This window comes from Natator depressus, chromosome 2, assembly GCF_965152275.1.
Source record: "Natator depressus isolate rNatDep1 chromosome 2, rNatDep2.hap1, whole genome shotgun sequence".
NCBI classification, from domain to species: domain Eukaryota; kingdom Metazoa; phylum Chordata; order Testudines; family Cheloniidae; genus Natator; species Natator depressus.
The window spans coordinates 34,849,060-34,866,947 of NC_134235.1; the positions used below are offsets into that span (position 1 = coordinate 34,849,060).

General features: G+C 42.4%; 1 protein-coding gene across 1 annotated transcript in view; it reads left to right on the forward strand.

The window, feature by feature from the left end:
- Window positions 1–985, forward strand: part of DPYS (dihydropyrimidinase) — a 42,527-nt gene extending 41,542 nt beyond the window's left edge. The window contains exon 10 of the mRNA XM_074942983.1: window positions 861–985. The gene's annotated coding sequence lies outside the window, so the exon portion shown is untranslated. The remainder of the gene's footprint in view (window positions 1–860) is intronic.
- The last annotated feature ends 16,903 nt before the right edge of the window (window positions 986–17,888 follow it).

Below are 17,888 nucleotides of genomic sequence, written 5' to 3' on the forward strand. Positions count from 1 at the left end.
TTCTTTTTGTTATTCCCTATTCTAAGCAGAGCAATGCAGGTTTATTTCAGATACTGCTTGTGGCTACTGTTGGTAAATGTCAATTTTTTGGTGGTGGCATTTTCAGCACCTTTGCCTCAAGGAAGATGGGCTCCACTAGAAGGGTATTGGTCACATCTTTTCTTTCCTACAGAAAAATGCCATTAAGTGTTTAAGAAGCAGAAGGGATTGACTCAGAAAGAAATTTTTAAAAAGTTATCGATTCACTAAACAGTAATGAGAGGGCAAAATGACCGCAAACAACAAGTATGTGAAGGGTGTATGCCTCATGGCAGGGGAATAATTGAAGATGGGCCAAGCACGTAGGAGTCATCAGATGAAAAGTAAGCAAAGGAAAACTTAGGCTGATCATTGGGGGAGAAATTTGCTAATAGTGAGGTCTGCTAGCCAGTGGAACAGTATCCCAAGAGACAGGGAAGAAGCTCCATTACTTGAGTCACGTAAAACGCAGCTATACAAGGCACCAATGAATAAATACACTGCTGGGAACAAACCTGCAATGGCAGGATTATGGACTTATCTTTTCTATCTTTAATTTCTATGGTTCTGTGAACGTCTCCAGCAGTGTGAAGCTTCATCCAGAGCATCAGTTGCAGTAACAATGAACAGCATGTTGTTTGTTTTCCTCTGTCATAGGGGAGAGAGCTCTTGTAACAGAGAGCAACAAAGGCTAAATCTGCAACAGAGCAAGGGAGCTGTACTCATTCTTTCCAGTTCTTAGTGCTCTCCCTCTGTTATTACCACTTCAGGAGACAAAAGGCAAAGTAGCGAGTCTTTCTTTTGAAAGATTGTATCATATTGTCTTCCTTGTTTCTCTGTAGATAAAGCCAGATGAAAATGATCCTGCTTGCCCCATCTAAGCAATGCATTCTGGTGCCCATCGTGAGTAAGTCCAGCATCAACTTCTGAAGAGCCAAAATTTACCAGCTGCCAAAATAGGCACTACAGATCTTAATATGCTTTAATGAGTGAATGCTGTCATTCTAGGAGTACTTGTGGCACCTTAGAGACTAACAAATTTATTTGAGCATAAGCTTTCGTGAGCTACAGCTCAATTCATCAGAGCTGTAGCTCACAAAAGCTTATGCTCAAATAAATTGGTTAGTCTCTAAGGTGCCACAAGTACTCCTTTTCTTTTTGCGGATACAGAGTAACACGGCTGCTACTCTGAAACCTCTTGTCATTCTAGTAATTGCTTTAGAGGAATTTAGTTAGTTGAACCAAACATTTATAACAGAAGAGTAACACAAAAAAGCAAAGCTATGTTAACATGACAGCTACTTGCAAAGTCTTAAACTCTGACTGCTGGGATGGTATTTCTTCACATTTTACTTTTTAAAAACATCACCTAGTCGAGCAAAATAATAAGGCTTTAATACATTTCTTTCTAGGGCTTAAACACAAGTTTTCTTTATTCTCGCCCCATAAAGCCACCATAGATTAAGTCTAAATCTCTTGCTTCACATGGTAGAGAGGAGATCTGTGTTCACGAATTCACAGATTAAGGCCAGTAAAGGACCATTATAATTGGCTGGTCTGACCTTCTGCACAATACAAGCCACAAATTTCTCCCAGTAGTTCCTGAATCTAGTTCAACAGCTTGTGGATGAATTACAGCAATCTTGCGATCAAGTGCTGTACTTGGTTCCGCCTTCCTGGAAGAAGTTAGATGCTGCAAGAGATTATTCTGATCTAGAGAGTGGTCACTTTAGATAAGCTATTACCAGCAGGAGAGCGAGTTTGTGTGTGGGGGGGGGGGGTGAGAAAACCTGGATTTGTGCTTAAATGGCCCAACTTGATTATCATGCACATTGTAAGGAGAGTGATCACTTCAGATAAGCTATTACCAGCAGGAGAGTGGGGTGGGAGGAGGTATTGTTTCATGCTTTGTGTGTATATAATAAGATCTTCTACACTTTCCACAGTATGCATCTGATGAAGTGAGCTGTAGCTCACAAAAGCTTATGCTCAAATAAATTCGTTAGTCTCTAAGGTGTCACAAGTCCTCCTTTTCTTTTTGCGAATACAGACTAACACGGCTGTTACTCTGAAACCTGTCACTACTAGATGTTGGCCCTCCTGGGGATCTGTTCCAACCAGTCTGGTCAGGTGCTTCTTTTATCCCCTCTCCCAGGCTAATCTAGGTGGTGAGAAAACTGGTGGTGATCCTACAAATCTGCTAGCATTACCCAGCTGCAAAGGAGCGTTTCAGGGGACAAGACAAGATGTCACGTTTATTATAATAACACAATTTGATTTATGACCAATAACTACTATCTAATACCTATGTACACACACACATATAAAATGTTCTGCAGCTGCTAGATAGTTACCAGTCCTGAATGTAGCTTGAGTTTGTGGCTTGGGTTTGTAGCTTGTGGCGGCTAACTGGCCAGGAAAGCCGGGCACAAGGAAGGGCTGGGTCTCTGTTGGGCATGCACTGATGCCCTTCCATGTTGGCAGCAGAATGTTACCCTCCAAAGTCTTCCATCTCACCCGTCCTTTTTGTAGGCTTCAGTTTGAATCCAGAGGCTGTAGGTCTTGCTGTGTCACGCTGCCTCTGGGTCCGGTGTGATTGACCACCCGTCAATTGCAGACATGACTTTCAGCCTGGGACCTGGCTTTGATGTTTCTTCAGTTGTACTTTTGTTCTTTTCTTTTTAGGGTGGACTCTTCTTGCTTTGCCAGGGCTGTTGTCTGGATCTTCAGCCGTTGGTGTTTACACTTTATTTCATCAGGACAGTCTGGGGCTGGAAGTTGGTTCTATCATCCATACATACCCCATTCACACATCTAAACTACACTAATCAGATTACAGCAGGGTTTTGCAAAAATGAAGTGAACATTTTAAAATGGAGTTTGGGTTACAACATGGATAAGTAAAAAGAAAAGGAGTACTTGTGGCACCTAAGAGACTAACCAATTTATTTGAGCATGAGCATGAAGTGAGCTGTAGCTTACGAAAGCTCATGCTCAAGTAAATTGGTTAGTCTCTAAGGTGCCACAAGTACTCCTTTTCTTTTTGCAAATACAGACTAACACGGCTGTTACTCTGAAATATGGGTAAGTGTAAGGAATGGCAAACAGTGAACAGAAGTTACAGTGTTGAAGCAGTGCAAGTTTCAGAGATTTAAGCAGCAATTGGATTGAAAGTGAAACTCAATTAGCCAGTTGTTGGGGTACCTGGTTTTATGAATGAATGTAGTTCCATTCATAATACTTTACTTATGAAGTTATATTAATAAAGTGAACAATTAAAAACAATTTCATTGATCAGTTCTACAATGAACAATGACACACACTACGCATAGAGAAGCATGAGTACAGGATGCAATAAAAGTTTAACAGGGCAACTTGGTCCAGAGTATGTTAGCAATAATGAGAGCTGATTTAAAAAAAAAGCTTCAAATTTTAATTTTTTTGCAGTACTTTCAATTTTGCAGAGTTTGAAACAGACCTATTTTCAATGTTTTTTTTATTCAAAATCATTGTTGGATTTTTTTCATGGACCAAAACCTGGGTTTAGACAAAGGAAATGTTAACAAAAGTCAGTGTTTCCTTGAGTCTGTTTCTTAAAAAAAACAAACAAACAAAAAAAACCTTCTCATTTGTTTAAATTTCAACCCTTTTTCTTCTTTGGAAGGTAACTATATTCCCAGAAGGCCTATGTTACTGCTAATATCATGGTTCGACATTATATGTGTATTCTGTTCCTATGTAAGCAGCCAAAAGTAGGGCCTTTGCTACACATCAATCCTGCTTTGTGTGTTTTTTTTTAAAACTGAATGTTTCCTTGTATTGTCCCTTATTTGACAGCAGTTGCTGGGAAAGCATGTGCTTCAGAAAGCTTGGGAGAGTGGTGAACCCAGCAAACCTTCTGTCATGCTTGGAGCCATTGGGTCCCAACTTTGAAGTGTTAGGGAGCTCCCAGTCCTATGTGTGGGACCAGTAGAAGCTTTCATGAGGTGTGGGAAGATTTTTGTCCCCACCCTGCTTTCATGTATCGACCAAGCAGGAGAGGAAGTCAGCTCAGAGGCTGATAGTGTTTGCCACCCATCTATGAATACTGCAGCTTTAATAGAAGTACAGAAGAGGCATGGTAGGGGCTGTGATGCTAGATCTGACAGTTAAGAATCATGACTTCTGCTTTAAAAACAGTCCCAGAGTCACTTACTGGCTTGTGGGAGAAATAAGCTCCTGGAAGGCCAATAAAGTCCTATGCCTATGGATAACAATGTAGAGATATCTCAGCAGGGTGGTCAATAAGGACATTCAGGAGGAACTAAGTTGGATTCCCACTACTCAGATTAGCTTTGAGATGGCAAAGGGAGCAGGGCAATTTATCCATACAGTATTGCTGAAATGTTTGTGATAACTCTCTTCATCTCTGATGAGTGGAAACTTCAAACATGCGTGGAACCTCAGATTCTTGCAGTCTGCCCCACTCTGTGGCTTCTGCTGTCAGTCACAGAGCCACTACATTTTCTTATTAACATCTTTTGCTGTTTGCCGGGGAGGCGGGGGCAGGGGGGTAGATGACGGGACAGAAGTGTGAAAACAGGGAGAGGACAGGAGAAGATAAACATTTGCATGTAAAAATAGTAATTTGCATTGATAGGCTGCCTTTCATCCAAGGGTCTAAAAGCCTCACACCACATACCTGTGAGGCTCATAGATCTCATTACACTGATTGTATGGTTCTGGGATCTGTGACTGTTCAACACTTCTGCACATCAGGCCACTCTTTTAGCTAATTAAATAAAGATGTTGATCTCAAGTTTGAAAGTGTTGGCCTCTGTGACTTGCCCAGGGTGACGGTCAACCAGTGACTCTGTGATAATCAAAACTAGAGCCTGGAAGTCAAGACTGTCAGTCAGCTGGATAGTGTAAGTATGCCCAGAATTTTCAAATGTCCTTTGGGCTCAGGAGTTGTCTGAGGTGGCCCTGCTGAGATCAGAAGGCTGCAAATCATTACAGGAATTATTAGTGATTTTTCCAAAAACAGATGTTTTCACAGTGTGATACAGAGAGTAGTTTTATGAGTCATATAAAAATGTATGTAAACTGAGCTCTCTAAACCATGAAAGTATATTATCTGTGAAAAATATATAATCTTTGAAGGCTCCCTGCACATATTTTTATGGCAGGAGAAATAAAGAACCTACATTTCATATCTTTACCACAAAACTTGCCATTTCTATTTGGATTTCTTCAGCTTTATGCCAGAGTTTGTACTCCTTAAAGGAGGAGGCCTTGGGTTATTGGTCATTAATGAAGGGATGAGATGTCTATTAGTTTATATATGTTTTAAATGTAATTAGCTTTTTAACTAATGTATAGATTTCATGAATACAAACTACGCTTTTATTCACAGACTGTAACTGGGTTTTGCCCTTATGTATGATTTTTAGCTACAAGAAAATTTATGATTTACTGCAAGATAGTTAGGTCATCTCATTTGCTGTGCTAAATGGTCATTTTCCCATTGCAGATACAGACACTAAGGCCCTAATCATAGAATCTTAGAAATTAGGGCTGGAAGGGACCTTGAGAGGTCATCTAGTCCAGCCCTCTGCACTGAGGAATGACCAAGTAAATCTAGACCATCCCTGCCAGGTGTTTATCTAACCTGTTCTTAGAATCATAGAATATCAGGGTTGGAAGGGACCTCAGGAGATCATCTTGTCCAACCACCTGCTCAAAGCAGGACCAATCCCCAACTAAATCATCCCAGCCAGGGCTTTGTCAAGCCTGACCTTAAAAACCTCAAAGGAAGGAGATTCTATTACCTCCCTAGGTAACGCATTCCAGTGCTTCACAACCCTCCTAGTGGAAAAGTTTTTCCTAATATCCAACTTAAACCTCCCCCTTAAAAACCTCCAGTGACTGGAATGCCACAACCTCGCTTAGGAACCTATTCCAGTGTTTAACTAATCTTAGAGCTATTGGGAAAAACTTTTTATTTAACCTAAATCTCCGTTGCTGCAGATTAATTCCATTACTTCTTGTCCTACCGTCAGTGGCCATGAAGATCAATCAGTGACGGTCTCCTTTATATCAGACCATAACATATTTATTAGGTTGCCTTTCAGTCTTCATTTTTTCAAGACTAAACATGCCCAGTTTTTTTTTAAACTTTCTTCATAGGACATACGTCATTTCTGTTGCTCTTCTTTGGACTCTTTTCCAGTTTGTCCACATCTTCCTTAAAGGACATGTTACTCGAGCCGAGGCCTCACCAGTGCCAAGTAGAGCAGGACATTACCCCCTGGGTTTACATACAACACTCTGGTTAATACACCCCAGAATATTAGCCTTTTTTGCGGCTGCATCACATTGTTGGCTCACACTCAATTTGTGATCCACTACAACTCCTTGATCTTTTTCAGTGGTATTACAGCCTAGTCAGTTATTTCCCTGTTTTGCAGTTGTTCGTTTGATTTTTTCCTTCCTAAGTATAGTACTTTGTATGTCTTTCCTGAATTTAATCTTGATGATTTAAGTTCAATTCTTCAAAGTCATCTTTAATTCTAATCCTGTCCTCCAAAGTGCTTGCAACCTCTCCCAGCTTGGTGTCATCCACAAATTTTATAAGCCTATTCTCCACTCTATTATCCAAGTCATTAATGAAAATATTGCCTTGTACTGGATCCAGGACAATCCCCTGTGGGACTCCACTAAATATGTCCTCTCCATTTGACAGCAAACCATTGATAACTACTCTCTGAGTGTGGGTTTTCAACCAGTTGAGCCCCTATTTTATAGTAATTTTATCTAGACCCCATTTGCTTATGAGAACGTCATGCGGGGCTGTCTCAAAAGCCTTGCTAAAATCCGTCACTACTGCTTCCCTCCTATCCCTCCTATCCATTCCCTCCTATCCAATAACTCTTTCAAACAAGGAAATTAAGTTGGTTTGGCATGATTTGTTCTTGACAAATCCATGCTAGCTATTCCTTATTATCCTTTTATCCTCTAGAGCTTACAAATTGATAATTTAATAATTTGTTCCAGTATCTTTCCAAGAATCAAAGTTAGGCTGACTGGTTTATAATTCCTAGGTCCTCTTTGTTCCCCTCTTTAAAGGTCAGTACTATGTTTGCTCTTCTCCAGTCATCTGGGACCTCACCCATCCTTCTCAAAGATAATCACTAATGGTTTTGAGATTGCTTCAGCTAGTTTCTTAAATACCTAAGAGTGAATGTCATCAGGCCCTGCTGATTTGCCTACATCTACCTTGTTAAAATATTCTTTAACCTGTCCTTTCCCTATTGTAGCTGGTGTTCCTTCCACTTTAATATTAATTGTGTTAAGCATCGGTCCCAATTAGCAAAAACTGATGCAAAATAGGCATTAAAGAGCTCAGCCTTCTTGGTGTTGTCCTTTCTTAGCTTTCCTTCCCTGCCAAGCAGTGGACTTATGCTATAAACAATAGATTTCAGCAGCCTAAAATGGAAGTGATTTGTTACATTGTTGTTGAGAAGAAAGGTCATCACACCCTTTCACTATTAACAACGGTTAGAACTTCTTCATCAGGGTGAAAAGAAACAACTCTGATTCTGTGTCCTACCTCCTCTCCAGTATTGTCCATGCAGAGGAGACTTCAGGTGCACTTTTATAGTCACAAGTACTTATACTAGTTCCCTTAGTCAATCAGACTTCAGGTTCATCAGAGATCCACCCACCCTAGATTAAAGCTGTGTGAATAACTGATTGATTCCCTGGCCATACCAAAAAAAGAAAATTGTTTTGGGTCAACCTGAAATGAATTTTTTTCAAAATGTTTGGTAAATCAAAAAAAACAAAACAAATTTAGATTTGGTTCAAACAAAATTTGTTTTGTCTGACATTTGCTATTTTTATTTTTTAATAAAACTGAAGTAAATTTTGAAGTAGTTTTGAATTAAAAAATCAAGCAGTTTCATTTAAAAAATGACAAAATGAAACATTACAATTTTCAGAAATTTTTTTAATTTAAACAATTTGGTAAATTCTACATGAATCTGCAAAATGCAAGTCAATGCAAATCTGCACTTTTTATTTATTTATTTATTTTTTGGATGAAGAAAAAGCTTTGGATGAAAACTTTCAGCAAGCTCTACTCCACATGCATAGATTTCATAGGCATCAGTAGTGAGATAATTCCAGGCCTCCTGCTCCTAAAGTAGATACCCGCTGTGACTTGAACTAAAGAAGAATCTCCACTGACAATCGTAGTATTATGGTGTATATCTTTTCTGGGCCACGGGAGGGCAGTTCTGATATTACATATCCAGTAGAGCAGGGGTGGCCAACCTGAGAGGAGAAGGAGCCAGAATTTACCAATGTACATTGGCAAAGAGCCGCAGTAATATGTCAGCTGCCCCCCATTAGCGCCCCACTCCCAGTGCCTCCTGCTCGGCAGCCCCACTGATCAGCACCTCCCCCTCCCTCCCCACATCTCCCAATCAGCTGTTTCGTGGCATGCAGAAGGCTCGGAGGTGGAGGAGCGAGGGCACGGCAGGCTCAGGGGAGGGGGCGGGAAGGGATGGAGTGGGGGCAGGGCCTGTGGCAGAGTCAGGGGTTGAGCAGTGAGCCCCCGCCCGGCACATTGGAAAGCTGGCACCTGTAGCTCCAGCCCCAGAGTCGGTGCCTATACAAGGAGCCGCATGTGGCTCCGGAGCCACAGGTTGGCCACCCCTGCAGTAGAGGGAAGTTGGTCACAAGGACATTAGGCAGTACATTACATACTTTCTACTACTTCATAGCCTATTATGATCACCCTCATTAAGGTAACACCCTGACTCTCAGGCTTATTTTAATAAGTGCAGATTAATCTTTTCACCCTGACTTTTAGAACTTTGTAAAATTCATAGTTTCCAAGGCCATAAGAGACCATTATGATCATCTAGTCTAACCTCCTGTATAACACAGACTATAGAATTTTCCCCAAATAATTCCTAGAGCAGCATATCTTTTAGAAAAAATATCCAATCTTGATGTAAAAATTGTCACCGTGATCCTTGGTCCATCGTTCCAGTGGTCAAATACTCCCACTGTTAACAAAAATATGGCTTATTTCCAATCTGAATCTGTCTAGCTTCAACATCTAGCCATTGGATGTTTATAACGTAAAACAAAACTGAAGGCTTTTTATAATGTTTAATTTCTTAGCATGTAACTGCCTCTGGGCAATTTAGACTGTACTGAAAACAAAGTGAGTCAGTATGTCACAATATTTGCAAGGCAGGAGCAGAGTAAGAGCCCGTTGTAAGCCCTGCATCCTCACATCTATAATACTAGCCCACCCACACAAAATTCAGCAACAACACTAACAGAGAAACAAAGGCTTTAACCTGGCCTTGAAGGAAGACAAAGCTGGAGCATGGCACATTTAGTAGTGAGGGAGAGAGTACACAGACTCAGACCATTGATGGTTAATACCCTTCTGAATCCCTGTTCCCCTCACTTAGATCACACCAGTCTCAATAGACAATCAGGTCAGCATTTCATTAATTTTGCAAACAGGAGTTGAATTGATTTGGGGATTTTTCACAGTAAACGAAACACCTTCCTTACTGACCAAGGGAGTCTAAATAGGGAAGCTGAGCACTGGAGTATCAGGCAAAAGAGAAGGGACAGATGAATCAAAGGGAAAATCCAGCCGTCTGGTTCATTCTTTCAGTGTGAGTCTTTGCTGTGTGAGCTGTACTTCTGGGACTCACTTCCTAGTGTTTCTCTCACTGCTGCTTGTGACCACCCCCTCCAACCTCTCTCTCAGAGTAAATCCATTAACTATTGGCTGCAAATAAATAAAACCCTTAATTTCACATTTATACTGAGTGAGTCAGTGTTGAGTTGAAAGAAAAAATTAATGTCTTACATCTGTGGAAAAACTGAGATAAAAAGGCTGGTGGCTGGGGGACCAATGTTACTTGAGCAATCTGTAAAAGGAGAGGTAAAATCCACCAAAACAAACAGGAAAACAGCCAAGGAGGAGCTGAGGGACAGGGGAGAAAATATAATGTTCTGTGTTGTTTGGAAATGTAAGGGAGAGAAAGAGCAAGAAGTGAGACCCAAACAGCCTTTGGAAGCAGGACAGCACCAGAACAATACTGTGGTGGGGGATGTGGCATAAAATTATAGGGCCAGATTCTTCCACCATTACTCACATGGAATAGGACCTTCTTCCTTGGGTAATCAATTGGAAATGAATGGGACTAACCATGAAGTAAGATACAACCCCGCGTGAGTATGGATAACAAAATCTGACCCTTGGATAACTAGATCTCATGCTCCCACCATGATCATGATTCACCCTGATAGCTTATTTCTTGAGCTCTTTAGTTTCCTACATTCTCCAAGTCAAATCTGTGCACAGGTTCCCTAAGCACAGAATCAAACAAATGGTCAGAGGAGCTCAGGTGTTACTGGTCCTGCAGACATAGGTGCCGGTCATACATTTTTCATTTAAATTCAATGAAACTTTATTTGCATGACAAATTATGCAAGTGTCAGCAAAGTATCAGGGAGACCTATCCCTTGAGTATCTGTCAGAGGTAGGTATGCTTCCTCCACGGAAGGGCCGTATGGTGTGTTTGGGGTTTGATCTACCACACTTTGCACTGTACACTGGGGACTTGACCTCAGCTCACATAGACAGTGGGTTACCCTCCTCGCCAAAAGCATTACCAGGATGGAAGATGAACCCTCCTACCAGAACTTAGACTTTGTCTGCAGCTGAGAGAGGTTGAACAGAGTTTACAGAGGGAGCTGGTAACAGATTTCACAGCACAGACCTTTTGTAATTAAATATGAGCTATGTATCAAAATGGAAGATTATTCAGATAGCACCATATGTATGTATGACAGTTTGCAGGTATGACACAAGGTTGCTTCCCCAAGAAGCTTGCAGTCTGATAATATCAGAAGTGCCACAGACTTCATTTTTCACATGCAGGCCTCATAATTTATTCTCACCTTCACTCTTCATGTCAGCCTTTCTTCTGGGTTACCCAGTGTGTAATTGCCATGCATTGCAACTGATTCCTTTTTGATGAGTCCTCAATATCTCCACTAGCTGATTTGTACAGTCTCTTGCAAGACAAACTAACTCCATTAAAAAAAAAAAAAGAAAATTCCCCACAGAAAACCCATATGGGAACATTCACCACAGAATGATACCACTGTTAATGTACAGAAGAGGCAGGCCCACACCTGCCAACTCTCCTGGTTTTCCTAGGACTAACTTGGGTGATCTCAATCCCAGGTGAAGTCCAGGGCAGCTGGTTTAGCTCATTAGATAACAAAGTGGACTTCCGGTGACTGGGGCCACAGTGGGGAGCTGGGAATAGATACAACAGTTTCCTGGGTCCTGTTGTGAGTGATGAGGGAGATGGTAGTTCAATTTTCCCACCCCTTCCCAGTTCATGGAGATGGAGAAAGGAAGACCCATTGGGGGATATGGAGCACATGGGAGAGGAACAGAATGTTTTGCAGGAAACTCACAAGAGAACATAAGAGGATCACTGGCAGAAAACACACTTGGACATACACACCAGGGGATGAGGAACACTGAAGGGGGATATGCAGACAACACACCGAGGGGACACTGGAAGATTAAGAAAACTGCAAACCTCCCCTACTCACAGGACAGAGACAAACAGGAGAAAGACCAGGGAGCCCAGAGACCCACCTGTCCCCTGAAGACTCCAGAGGGGAGAGAGACCTGTCTTTCCTCTCTGAAGGTTCTGGAGGAAGGGTTTCAGGCCACTGGGCTTCCCCCACCCCAGAAGGCAACTGAGATAAAGGGGGTAGGTAAGTAGGGTGACCAGATAGCAAATGTGAAAAATCAGGACAGGAGGTGGGGGGTAATAGGAGCCTATATAAGAAAAAGACCCCAAAATCGGGACATCTGGTCACCCTAGTAGTTAAGGAACAGAGGATCAAGGAGCCTCCATAGGTTCAGTTCTGTATCCAAAGCTCTTAGTGCTGGTCTGAGCCCCAGTCTCTTTGAGGCCCTGAAGATCATTATATTTAGAACACAGAAGTCATCAGGAAGCATAGAATTCTCCCTTTCCCCCTGGGATAGCCAAGCTTTTGTTAGAATGTTCCCTAGAAATTGTTTTTCTTTAAATGTTGGTAACCAGGCAGACTGCTCCCCAGAAACCGAATGTGGAAGACAGCTGTGAGTCTGGCATTGCCCCAGAAGAGCAGCATAGCGTTCCTCATCATCCTTTAGCGGCTACTCGTTCATTCCTCACTAGTGGTTTGTGGTAGGCAAGAGGGCAGATGAGCAAGTGACATGTCAGTTAATTAAAATATTCCTCCAAGAACTGGGTGTAACAACGATAGAGTTTAGGAGAAAGCACCCTGGAGTTTGCACATTAAATTCACAGACTAACCCAACCTTTGGTAGTACATTTCTAGCCATTTACATTTATGGAAACCTCTTTGTGAGAGGGGTCATGCAGCTGGATAAAAGTGAGTCTATAACTCATCTGAATAGTTATTGCAATTTTATTCTTAGCTGTTCAGGGCAGAGATTTGTCTTTACCTTCTCTCTTGTAAAACACCAACCATATTGTCAGGCTAAGTAAATTATAATTGGCCAACCAAACAGCAAATAACCAATGAAAAGCACTTCCAACTAGCAGCAGCAGCATTTCCAGCTGATGCTACACTTTGTAAACATTTCTAGCCCAGCTGAGCTAGTAAGGACCAACAAGCTGTTATTTCTCAACCAGCTATCCCAGCAGGCCTAGTTTCATTAAAGGAACACTAACATGAATGCAGTATAAATCTAGTAGTAAACTCCTAATCTTAAAATCCCCACACCCCTCATTGTAGGCACCTAGCCCAAGTATAATCCCCTTCCGGCTGTTGTAGGACAACTTTACCATTGCACCATGAAGCTTTCCTAGCCATCTTACAGAGAAGAAAGAAATACAAGAAAAAGAGCCAGGTAAACAGCCATGCACAAAACACAGAGAGAGACACATGCACACACTAGTCATACAAGGTAAGTAGTTTTGTATTCCTGCTACCAAGTATGCCACAATCCTTCACATCCACACTAGTATGTCTGCCAAAATAGCTGCTTCTCTTTACTATCCTAATCAGCGCCATGGAAGGAAATACAAGGAGGACGAGGGAGCCCCTGTCCCCAGCCATCTGCTCTAAAAGCTCTTCTTTCAGGGATCACAAAGAATCACACCAGCAATGAGTTTGTCAGTACTTGGTCAACTTGCTGATCAATTTTTCCTGAGAATTAATGCCTTTTTGCCATCCCCTATCACTTTCCATATAATAACTAGGGCAGAGGAATGTGACCCCTCCACACCCCTTTTTATGCTATTTTAGCAAAGACTATCAATGATGCCAGAGTAGCCCGCTGGCTTTGTGGCATTCATACATGGAGCGTAGGATGGACACCCCCAAAGGCTACAGGACTGGAGGGAAATTTGGAGTTTTCCTCCTATACTTTTGCCCTTCTGCTCCATTCTCTCCTTCTTCACCAGTATTAGGGCAGTACTTCTTACCATTGGTCCATTCTTTTCCCCCGCATTACTAGCCACCCTCCATGATTTGCCTGGCACACATGGTCAGAGTGTGGGAGCCAAGCAGAGATGTTTTTTTAAAAAAGCCCCTGCAATGACTGGGGCTAGTGTGTCACGCAGAGTGGGTAATACTGATGAGAGAAGTCATTGCAGGGGTGGAGTACAGCAGTTACTCTTCTGCTAACTGTCTGGTTTTCCTCCCTCTGTTGCCTCTGGCCTCTTCCCACTCATTTTTCTTCTTACTCTCCAGTTGCACTTCAAAGTGAAATTGCTGTTAGCCCAACTAGAGGCAGCTCAGCAATACTTGGTGACTACCTGGACTTCTGTAGCTGGCCAATAGCAGGCAGTGTTAGCCAGGGCGGGGTCATGACCAGGACACTCAGAAATTACACTGATTCACCACATCCCCTAGGAAGCCTATCTTTACACTCTAGAGCTCAAGTGTCTAGAGTCAAAAGGCTGATGCACTGGGTCACCCCACCACCAATATCCACAAAGGAGCAAGTGTTGTTTCAGAATTAGTAGTATATATGGACCAAATGGACTTTGATGCTTAGCTTTAGCATTTGATAAAGATGTGAGATCTAACAGGTGACAGCAGTCAGTAACTCCTGCTTAAAGTAGACATCAAAATTAAAACCAGTTCTCTATTTTTGACTTGCCTTGGAAAGGAAGTTCAGTTCAGCATTCAGCATCAGAGCGTTCCCAAGTAGCTGATGATGACTAATCCTGTGCAGATTTACTTCTTGGCACTGCTTTGTGTTGCACAATGCACCATTCATGCTGACCCATCATAAATTTCTTCATGGGACAGGGTGGAGAACTGAGTGGTTTGGGGTAGCCGGTATGTGTTTGTTAATACCATTCTGTGGGGGATTAACCTATTCAGAAGCAGGGTAGAAAAGCAATATCTCTCTGCAACAGGGTTACTTGCCTATACGGTTTTATTAGCTTAATAAGACAGCCATTTGCGGAGAGGAACCACATATTCATACATCAGTGCTGGAAAACTTTAAATATGGCTTTATTACTGTAGGTTGGAGAGCCTTGTGTTAATGACTTAATGGGGTTTATGCACAAAGTACAGAGTAATGGTGTGTAATTGCTATTTTGAGGTTGCGTAGAGGGGAAAGATGCTCTTATGGCTAAAAGCACAGGACTGGAATTCAGGTGTTTTGGATTCTAGTCTTAGCTCTGCAATAGACTTCCTGTGTGATCTTGGTCAAGTCAGGTATAATCTGTCTGTGCCTCAGTTTCACCTCCAGTAACGTAGGTCTTTGAAGGCTTAATTTATTAATATTAATAGAGTGGATTTTTAAAAGCACTCAGCAGTGGCCTAACTCTGTTCCCATTGAGGTTAATGGCACTTTATCACTGACTTCAATGGAAATAAAGCTAGGTCAATACTAAGTACTTTTGAAAATCCCATCTGCTAAATCCATTTGAGACCCTCAGATTGAAGACTTCAAAGTACCGCACAATTCTTCTCCTACCCTTGCTACATACACTCCTCCTAAACCTTCTTCACAGAATCATCTCCCTCTGTGCTCCCCTCCATTACCCTCACGTGTTGGAAACACTCTCCTTTCTTGTTTGCCATGTTCCCTCTCTCCCCATTCTCACAGTTACTGGGCTAACTGCAACTCTGACCCCACCTGGTCTTTTGGAGCATGCCTCCTCTCAGGTATCAGGCTTCTAGCCATCACCTGTCTTGGGGTGGAATCAGGCAACTCTTCCGCTCTCAGACCGGGCTCTGGGCTGAAGTCCCCTTTGATCAGCTGTGATGACCTCAGCAGGCCTGACTTGGGTTCACTATCTGCAGTTCATCTATGTCTGGGAGCTATGGCAGTGTATCCAATAATGAAACAGCCTTCTTAAAGCAGAGTATTAATGATTTTGCACCAACGCATTTCAGAGAAAACCTGTATTAAAATAATACAGCAGTCCTATACACGTCTGGTTTACTGGATAACTATCCATCTTCCACATGGGGTGCCTGGTAGGCCTAAGATTCCTATAGCTTCACTCCCTTGAGACCTCTAGGGTCTGATTGGCATAGTCTGTTCCCTTCATTCCCAAACCATTTCTCCCTCCCCATTCTACTCCTCCCCCCAGCTGCAAGGAGAGTCTACTGTAAAAGCTGTTTAGTCTTTTTGATCACCCTCCTTCCCAGAGACTAAGTCATTTTTAAAATGTTTATAGCCCTTTGGTCTGATAGTTCCCAGCATTGCCAAAACAGCTGTGTCACTTTGGGTTGCAGACAGGATATAGGATGCTCAAGGCTAATAGCTTAAGTCTTTCAAGAGTGTGCTGGGAAGTTCTGATCTTGAGAATCATTGAGTTACCTTCCCATTTGTTCTTCCCTCAGCCCCCATTGAATTAAAGCAATATAGGAAGAGTGGATATTACTCCAACGTAAGCGTACAGGCTGTCTTGATAGCTAGGTTAGACACAGTATTCATAACTTCATTACAACTCAGAATTCTGAGATTATTACATAGCAGCTGCCCGACGATCACAATCACCTTCAAAGTGCATTTCTACCCTGAAAAGTGACTGTAAAATTAACATGCCTATCATGCCTGTTGATGAGTTCATAGCAAATTTGCTTAGTTTACAATGAAAGAACTATAAACTCAACCTGGAATCTGCGAGTCAAACTGTCCTCCTTCCAGCCCATGCCTCACCCCCCCTAATACAGATACTGTCAATGGAACTTTACCAACAATTTTGTTGGTGATACACGAACCAGAAAATAATCCCTGCAGAATTCAAATGTAGTAAATGTGTTTGTCTCTAAAGTCAGCATATTTGGCTCTCTATATATACACACAGTGATCTATGGAGTGGGAAGGAGCCATTTTAATATGCTCACTTTTCCTCCCATAACTGTACTTGAAAATATGCTTCTTCCCTACGGCCATTAAGTGAAAATCCACCAAGTATAATTCACATATTATTATTATAGGAGGGGCTAATATTAAGGTTGCCTGACACTTTGCATTATAAAACACTTTTTTCAGTTGCTTATAACTTTGCCAAACTTTAACTGTTTAGGCTGAACTTTTACATGCCAAGTGGCTTCCTCAGGCTGAACCTTTCTTTTGGAAAAATGTTAGCCAAAATAGTTTAGCCATTCATGAGAAGGAGGCAAAGGAGAAATATATTGTTTGGCCCATATTAAAAATTCTGGCAACCTTTTATTTGAGCAGCTCTAGAGCCTCCATGCTGTGAAGCAGGGACTTGAAAGTTAGCAAGCAGGACATATTGTGTCAGGGATTGGCCTTTTGCCATCCCCATGAAAACCCACCCACATTTGGCCAAATTATAAGCCTTTAAAAATCACAGTTTGAACATTCTCAGTAGAGACTTGTTTTACTTTAGCAGCTAAAATGTCCAAAGATTTCATCCTCACTGACCATGCTTGAGCTTCTCACAGCAACTATTACTTAGGATTTGTCTACACTACCACTTTTGTTGGTAAAACTTTTGTTGGTCCACACCCCTGGCCACCATAAGTTTCACCATCAAAAGTGCTGGTGTGGACAGTGCTATATTGGCAGGAGAGGCTCACCAGCTGACATAGCTAATGCCACTCACTGGGGATGGTAAAATTATGCAGGTAGGAGATCTCTCTTCTGTTGGCAAAGAGCGGCTACACGGGTGACCTTACAGTGGCACAGCTGTAAGGTCTGTCGTATACACATAGCCTTTTTAGACTGTGCGTGCACCATCCCTACAGAGCACCTGAGCATGCTCCATCCCCTTACAGCTACTATGCCATCTTCACAGAGCAGCTGAGCATACTCCACCCTGTCACAGCGCAGAACATGCTTCTTCTGGCCCAGGGCTACAGGGGTGAAGCTGGACTTTTCTCATAATGGCTGCTCTGAGCCAGGGTGGGGCTGGGCACTGGAACTGAGAGCAGGGGGCCTGACTCTCCTATGTGATTGATGACATCCCTGCTGAGACCCAGGCAGCATGGAGGAGGAAGCCACAGGAGTTGAATACAAAAGACGATACAAAAGCTGGACAAGGGGAGGAAAAGGAGTAGATTGTAACAAGAAATTTGGTGAGAATGGAACTGGAGTGAGGAAGAGAGAAACCATGACGGGGACGGGCTGGGAAAGGATACTGGGACTGGGGAGGCTGGGCCTGGGAACTGTATGGGGGAAAGAGGTTTTGGACTGGGAGCCAGGAAGAAGGGAGGGGAGGCTGGATTTGGAGCTGGTGAAGGAAACTGGGGAGGGGCTGGGAACCAATTGGCTGGGGTATGACACTCAGATCAGACAAGGAGCTGGGGGGAGATGG